Source organism: Sinocyclocheilus grahami, unplaced genomic scaffold (genome assembly GCF_001515645.1).
Source record: "Sinocyclocheilus grahami isolate Dianchi unplaced genomic scaffold, SAMN03320097.WGS_v1.1 scaffold195.1, whole genome shotgun sequence".
NCBI lineage: Eukaryota > Metazoa > Chordata > Actinopteri > Cypriniformes > Cyprinidae > Sinocyclocheilus > Sinocyclocheilus grahami.
This window is the reverse complement of record NW_015505374.1, coordinates 1,177,665-1,186,600: the sequence shown is the minus strand read 5'-3', so window position 1 is coordinate 1,186,600 and position 8,936 is coordinate 1,177,665. Positions and strand designations below refer to the sequence as shown.

The 8,936-nt window shown below is 38.2% G+C and overlaps 1 pseudogene; it reads right to left on the bottom strand.

The window, feature by feature from the left end:
• Positions 1 to 7,708: 7,708 nt before the first annotated feature.
• Positions 7,709 to 8,936, bottom strand: part of LOC107595042 (chymotrypsin-like elastase family member 2A) — a 12,695-nt pseudogene continuing 11,467 nt past the window's right edge.

Below are 8,936 nucleotides of genomic sequence, written 5' to 3'. Positions count from 1 at the left end.
CTATGATGAACAGTTTGGGTATTGTGCTGGGTCTTCTCTTGATGACCAATGTAAAATCTGGGTCCTGAAGCAAAAACTGATGAGAACCACTGATCTATAACTAACCAGAGGTACACTGACAGCTGATATTATATTAAGTGCAACAACTCAATTTTGCTTTTAAATCATGCCATTTAAACTTGTACTTTTATATAGGATCTGCAGTCATGTCAAACTATTTACAGTGAAGATATCCAAGGACAAAAATCTCAAAAAACATTTGGTAGCCTTTGATTATCAATTAAGATAAACAGGCTGTTACTGACAGACACTATAGACATATCTATATAGACAAATATTATTCCGTTAAACTGACACTATTTGATACCTCTTAAAGGTGCATAAACATAAAGGTGCACTTTTGAGGGCATTGCTTGACTGAAAAGCTTTGCCATGTTTTATTCTGACATTGTGACACTTGGTGTGCTGTGCTTGTTATAATCATGGTAAATTTGACCAGTAACCTTTCACATGGCTGAGCTCTTATGCCCTCCTGAAGTGTCTCATAATCCTATCAGGACTGAGATGTAATGCTGTAGAGTCTTAGTGGATAGAAAACCTTCCTTAACACCTGCATGCAGAAACCTGTTTGTACAGTTCATTATTTTCCCCCTACTGACCTATAAACAAGCGTAAGCCCAATGTCAGTGCTCACTATTGATGCCCTGTGGGGTTTCAAGCAACATACAGTAAACATTCTCAAATTACACTTGAATATTTTCCCTTTCCTCACAGTCTCTATCTCCTACTTTTCCCACTCTGTTTCTTCAAACAAAACTTTCCTTGTTTGCTTGGTAAATTATGTATCTTTGATGAGAGCTATAACATGAACTGGAGATCATCAGCACACATGGCCCTTTGCTGGAAAAAATATAACTTTTTGTTAGTTAAGGTTGGGCATGAGAACAAGGAACTGATCTAAGACCAGCACAAAGTGACTAGATGTCCTATGAAGAGCAATAAATAGACTAACAGATGGACTGTGTCCAAGCACAGTAAAATAGATAAGAGGCTTTGGTGTCTTTACGTAATGATCCTCCAGTTGCAAATCATCAACAAACACACAAGTGCAAGGCTAGTGCAAGATAAATGGACTTTCTTTTTAATATATCTCATGCATCATCCATTTATTTCAATGTGCATTGTCTATAACTTTGGTAATAATTCAAAACTCAAACACAAAAATACATTATGAATGAGTTTCCATTTTTTCTATTTCTATTTTGTATTAGTATAAAATGTTAAAATTGTGAGATGCATTGCCTTCTTCTAAACACAAGCTCTGCTTTAACAAAAACATGAGTCTAGCACCAAATTACAATAGCCTGATTTATGAGTTGCCATAGAGTCAGCTAAGAGAATTCTAACGATTCAAAATGCAAAAGATGTAAAAAATTAAAAAAAATTAAAAATGCAACAAAGTAAAACCACAGGTGAATCAGATATTTTAGATGTTTGATGAGCAACATTTAATGCTGAACAAACATCACAGGCTACTAAAGTGTGATCCTCTTTAACAAAAAAAAATTTGGTAAATTCCATTGTCCTGCCAATGATGTGGTTTTCCAAAAATTCATGTAAGAACTTGTACATTATATGTGCATTTCACATTTACACAGGGCCATCATCAAAGGTGACTATTAAAATATTCCTCCAGCAGCCTGAGTATATTCATTTTATTTATTAAATTTGTTTTTTTCTCAATTTCAAGCTGCAGTTAATAAGTATTTTTGTTCAGTTCTCTGTGGCTCTTGAGTCTCTGCCAGCACTTGGGCCCTCTCCGGAGAGGAGGGAATTTTGCAGGCTTTGTAGAGTATGACAAAGAGAATGAGAATAAGCACAGCTACTACTGAGTTACACACAATAGCCACTATGGCAGCTGCGGACAGTCCAGCTCTTAGTTCTGTCTCCATGGTGAGTTGACCTCAAGAATCTGATGTTCAAGTTTAGGGAAGACACATGAAATCACAGTTCATCACAATAGGTTACCATGCTTCAATTTCTGCTGCCATTTTTCATGATTCTTGACAGAGCCAGTAACACCATCTGGTCCTTCAGTGAGTAAGAGTTATCTACTGATCAAAGGTTTGCATCTCTACAAAGGTTGACTGTCTTGTTTATGTAGCCAGATCCAAAAGGAAACGGCCTCAGCCTCTGAATGATTCCTGAAAAACAAAGACAACAATATTTTCTTAATGCAACAAAGTATATTTATTTAGATTTAAAGGTCATTAATTGACTCACTTCTAAAGAAAACACATACATACAGTGAGATCCAAAGGTCATGAGACCACTAGTGAAAATGTTTTGCATTTGTAATAAACATTTATTACAAATTATATTGTCAGCATTTCAGTTTGAATGAAAACTTGTCATAGTATTTAGTTTCTCTCTTTGCTTTAATGATAATATTGTGACAAAACATTGACATTTTGCAGTGCTGCCAAGTACATTTTTTAAATAAAAATGTGATGAATGATGTGCAGCTCACAAATGCCCTCAAACCCATTTCCTCTCACAGACACATTTTTTGGAAAAGATATACTGTAAGTTTGGCACCCAGAGTGATTTACCAAATGTATGAGTTTGTCCTCTACCTAAAGTCCGTGTATCTACAACAAGACTGTTCATCATGGTGAATCAGTTTCTAACCTTATCTCTAGTTGTTTTCTCTACCATAAGGTCAGTTCTCTTTTCAGTGCTCAAACTACTGTTGGAGGGTCAATCCAGAGCAATTCCACTCTCATCATCCTCAAGTTAAGAGCCCCGGCAGACAGCAGTTATTACCGAGCTTGAAGTGAGACAACAGATGGGTACGACTGAAGAGCATCAATCTCTCTCTCTTTCACTGCCACAGTAGGGAGCTCAGGCTTCAAGTTATGAGAAAAAAAGATGAACCGAAGACTAAAGATTGCACAGAAAATTTGAAGACAAATGATGCCTCTTGTTCACTCTTTGTGAAATTCTTGAATGATTCTGCTCAAAATTAGACCACAAGTTTAGGCCAATGTTATTCTACTAAACAAAATGGAGAATTAAAGCCAGTCCTATTGCACTTTAAATGGAGTGAACACCATCTTCCTCATAGAGTCTTCAAGGGTTCGGAGTAACGAGGACATAATGTAAGATCTCTGCTCTCATCTTGGGAAAAGGGTCCCACTGCTGTTATATATATATATATATATACTGTATATAGGTCTGAAAATGTAAACTGCACTTTGATTTACATGTATACTGTAGTTAAACGGGTCATATGATGTTGCTAAAAAGAACATTATTTTGTGTATTTGGTGTAATGAAATGTGTTTATGCGGTTTAAGGTTCAAAAAACATTATTTTCCACATACTGTACACTGTAAAAAAAAATCCGTAAAATTTACAGTAAAAAAAACTGTAAAAAAAACGGCAGCTGTGGTCGGCGGAATTTAGTGCGTTGTGATTGGCCGAATACCTCAAGTGTGTGACAGAAATGTTGCGCCCCTTAACATACTGTGATGCCGTATCCGGCCGGAGCAACGAGACAAAAACATTAAAACCCATTATAAACGAGGCATTTGTTGCATCCAGTGGGGAGATAATTACGGATTATAATGACTTAAACTGTCTTTTTACGTGTTGAGTTGCATCGCGCCGCGTAAACATAAAACCATGTCTGCATTTGTGATCGGAGAAATGACAAACAACAAGCGCTACTCTACACTGCTCAAAAATCATCAGTGGCAACTTACTTACATACAGTCTGTGAGTCAGAACAGCCGGCATTGTAGTCTACTCTCCCAGGATCAGGAAACAGTCCTCCATAAAATGTGCTGCACACATCTGAATATTTGGGTTGAAGTGTTCTGGAACAGTGTTGTAAATACAACTTAACCACTGATTTCTAGTCGTGTCCTCTTTTGGAAGGCCAAACAAAGTAGTTTTGCTTTCACAACGAAACACACAGCGTCACACACGGCGGGCTTGAGTGAGCGGAGGACGGTGGGCTAGATTGAGGAATGGCCGGCGGATTTGACGAAGGAGGAATGGTGAAAGCCGATCCAGCGATCCACAGCGCGAAGTTGATGTATTTCCTCAGCGACCAGCACGGATCAGCTCCAGGCATGATGAAGCAGATATCGTCCTCTTTTGGAAGGCCAACCAAAGTAGTTTCGCTTTCACAACGAAACACAGCGTCTTCACGACATGGCGGCCGCCCCAACAACAATACTACAGCGAGAATAAACGTTACGCCTTCTTTCTTTGCGTGAACATTTGGGCGGCGTTATGCAAATCTTCCCACATCGTGACGTAGACATGTGGGGGCGTGTTAGAACGAGCCGTTTTAGGTAGGCGTGGTTGACTCTTAACTTTTATAAAGAATATCTCTTTGGATTTGAGACTTCAGTCTTTGCAACTTTGCACCAAGAGCTTGTAACACTCCAAAGAGAAAGGAAACATTTAAATCACATCATATGACCCCTTTAAACCAAGCTAGTCACAATCAGTGACTTTTAATCAATAATGAGCTGAGTGGAAATCGATGAGCCACAGTCCAACATGAACATTAGGCATCTGATAACAGCTGTGGATCCAAGGAATAATTTTACAAACAAACTGTGCGCATAATTTTATTGTTTATTATTTACCTGATTGTTTCTTATTTTACTTTGTTTTAATATAGCGCTATAAATAAAGAATAACAAAGTAAATTGCTAATGTTCCCTGCAACCCTACATAGAAAAGGCAGTTTGGAGAATAGATGGATGGAAATAAGTTTTAATGATGACAGTTGAGAGAGGTGAAAAGTTAACATAAACAGCTCAAATAAAACCACCCACAAATACAAAAGGTTTTGTCAGTTTGCTTTGAAATGCAAACAAAGAAAGATACATAGAACATATTTTATTGTGGGCAGTATTTATATATGCCTGTGCTTTTGTTCCACATGAAACAACATTCATATGTTCACGAGGCCAAGATATTTTTGAGCATCTGAGCATCTGATCTACAGCTATTTGGAGGGCAAATGCAAAGTCGTTGCCAGGTGTTTAAAGCATTATAGTAATCATGATAAAACAAAATAGCTGCTTAGTGACAAGAAGTTTCAACAATGCAGTCTGAGACCACTTCTGTCATTTTAATATACATCTATCCTACTCAAATTGTGCTAGAATGTGGACATTAAAGTAAATAGTTTACATTATTGTTGTTTTTCTTTTTTAGAAATAGGACATATTTCAAAACAACTAGTTGAAGTAGTCTACTAGTACTAGTTTGACTGAGAAAAACAGCCCTACCCCCCTAAACGAAACATGAGGGGAACAATGAAACACTTGTCTGTCCCACTCTACTGTGTGGCAGCACCCACAGCTGACTGCTGCTGCAGAATACTAAATACAGCAGATAAGACCACATTCAACTGATTGAGAAAATGGTTATCTAAGTCTTTACATCATATTTAAGCAATAAACACTACGAACCTGTTTATAAGATGTGAAGATGGTGCTCTCCATTCAAAACAATACGATGCGAGCCGCCTCGCGTCAAGCTGCAGTCTTTCATTTCATCCCGAGCGTAAACTCTGCTGTTATGGCGATGCTGCTTTTGCAAAGTGAACTTACCCGCATCTTTTACATATTTTCAAGCACTTCTGATGCCGACCGATTATATGAATCAAGTTAAGGTCGGATGTGCAGTCGGATCAAAAAGTTTTCGCCTAACAGAGACGTAGACACAGAAGGGTCCGTGGCTGCGCGCGTTCAGCACCCAAAGAATCCGGTTGATTTGAAGCGTCAGCTACTGAGAGATCCCACCAGTGACATTTGCTTACGTAATATTTACTTTTCGAGTGTAGCTAATATGCAGATGTTGTGGCGTTATTCGGAACCTAGAGCTCAGTCTCCCCGCAGTCATGACAGTGACTGTAGGCGTGGTTGTCATTGTGTTGTCCTGAGAACGAAAACAAACGTTAAACTCTGCAAACCAATAGTAACACGAGCGTCCCAGACGACGTGAATGTCCCCGCACTGTCTGGAAGGCAGGCGCAGCCTGTGACACAGTGTATCTGGAAGACAACTGCTTTAAAGATCATTCATTTTGGTCAGCTTTACAAATGTGCCTGTGTATATTAAAAGATGCAACCAACTATTCCAATCAAATCAATTCAAAGTCCTCATAGACAGGCTATAACTTTTCCTAACAGTAGCCTACAGTACTAGCTGTTGTTGATTCAAAGAATTATGTACGGTTAATGAAGAAAGTAAAAATGCATTGATACAGTGATTATTTTAAAAGAAGGAAAACAACCAAAATCCATACAAAACAAAAGCTGTTTTCTTGATGTCATAAGCGTGTTCCAGATGTATAGAGTGCAAATAGTGCTTAAGTTATTATTTAAAAAAAAAACTTTTTTAAAAGGCCCCTTGAAAGTTTATTGAGTGGGTCTTGACCCCCAGTTTAGAACCATGGGCTATATGGAGGACTAAATAAATGTAAGCTGAGGAATAAGACCCATAATAACCCATATTGATGGATAACTAATCTGAATTTTTGGAGAATGTATATCTATGGTAGTTACAGTCCTGTGTGTATGTAATATTGTGGAAGATTTTATATAAGTACATATATTTTATTTATTATGACATGAACAAGAACCATAAATATGTTTGGGTGCTCCTTTAAAGATATAATACAGTATTAAACGCATTTGTGCTGAAGAATGCAGTTTAGAGCAGCTATTAAATGTTTTTTTATGGTTTACCACTAACAAGTCAGGAGCCATCAGGAGTCCCCATGGAGCCATTAGGAGTACGGAAAGCAGCAGCAGAGAAAGAGAGATGCTTCACCCTCAGAATGGCAGGCTCTTTGAGAAGCAAAGAGTTTCCTGTAATTTGCCTTGTAGAAAAACCAGGGATGAGAAATAACTGTGAAGATACCTTTTCACACCCCATGTCACAAAACAGCCAACAGGCAATCCTTGCTCTCCTTACTCTTCCCAAAAACATTCTTGCACACATAAACACTTTCTGAATTTCAGAATTTACCATTTCCCAAGTCTCATGTGGAGCAAAACCCAGGTACAGAAGCATTCATGCAAAGATTTTTGAACCACATTCATAAATAACACACTCTCAAAAGCAATAATCTGATCAGTTTCCCTCAACATCTGTGGTTCTAAATTTGACCGCTGACAGTCACTTAACATTATCTTTAAATTATGTTTGAGAATTTGGCAATGATAAACACACATCTTCACTTAAAACCACAGATCCCTCATAATCCATGTGCTGTTTTCACATGATATTGTTGCATGTCAGCAGGTCATGATTATCATCCCTTCCTCCTACACTTGAGTGGGAAGCGATCATAGATAGCCTCACCTCCTTTGGCCAAATGATCTATTGTTTTCTGAGGTACTGCAATCTTTTAAATACCATATCTGACATTCCGATCTGCTGCATTCATCATGTTTAACATATGGGTGCAACATAGAAACTCTCAGGTACTTCATTGGGAGATGCTTTCATTCAGTTAATTGGCGTTTAGATTAATATTCTGGCAAACATTTGGCAGTTTGTATTGCAGCAGTGTGGGAGAGTGAGAAAGGAATAAAATTATGGAAGTAGTTGATCCCTTGTTGAGCCAGTATGTATTTATTTACTTTTTTCTTGGAGAGTTGGTTTTCTGGTGTTAAAAAAAAGGTTGGCATCCTTGGTTCGTCTTAATTGTTCATCATGACCTTAAATAAACTAAGAGAAAAAGGAATGAAAAACCTATTCTGCATATGTAATTAATTATTCATATGTATAATTCATCACATGCCAGTCTCTCTAATATTCTTTAGGTCATTTCTAAAGCTCAGGGATTTGTTAAAAAGAATGGCCTTAGAGCTTAAAGAACTGTATTAGTATCTAAACTCTATGTGTTGTGAATACATTACTTCTGTTAAAGCATCATGGTGTACCTTGTCGATCCAGTCATTGAAAGCGGACACACGGGTGAAAACAGTAGGCTTCTTCACAGTGTTGCAGCCCAAACCAGAAACGAAGCTGGCAATACCATGCACCTCCCTGACACCGGCAGAGTTCTTACAGTTTAGGGGACCGCCAGAGTCACCCTGAGGGATGGTAACAAAAAAATTACTTATACAGTGTGTAGTCCACACGCAGTGTGTACAAATTTTTTTATCATACCATAATTTGTTTCAGTATTTGAATTTGACTTGCTTTGTGCATGGTGTACCAAGTCCATTTTAGTGACGCTTAAATGGTTTAGCCAATAGGCAAGTGATTACATTTTATACGAGTGAGTCATTGTCAACGGATTCGTTCAAAAACACAGATTCATTCAGGAGCAAAACAATACGCAGATGCTTTCTTTTGTTGTTTGGTTTGGAATGATATTCGTTGGCAGAGCAGAAACAGAAATTAAATGTAAACAGTAAACAGTAAACAGAAAATGTAAGCTGGGCAATATTAACTGTTCGTTTATTGTGCTGTCACTGTTGTATGAAATCAATATTACACTTGCAAACGCCTGAAAATTTGGGACAAAAACATTCTTGCTTGAGTGATAATGCCTGAGTTAAAGGTGGGGTAAGCAATTTTTCAAAAACGCTTTAGAAAACTGATTCGGGCTGACTAGCAAAACAAACTTGTAGCCAATCAGCAGTAAGGGGCATGTCTACTCATGATGTGGAGGAGAGAGCGTTCAGTGCACAGGACGGACATTATTCGAGCCGAGCGACAGAAAGATAGAGATGGCGAATAATAAACAAAAGAGGAAAACGTCTGCGGAACAAAAGAAGGCTTAAGGCAATAAGGCAAGAAGTAGGACCCGTGTAAATATCGGATCAGCTTTCCAGTGCTGGAGAGAACTCAAGGAGCGGAAGGCCTGCGATCAGCCGCCGAGGTTGCTTT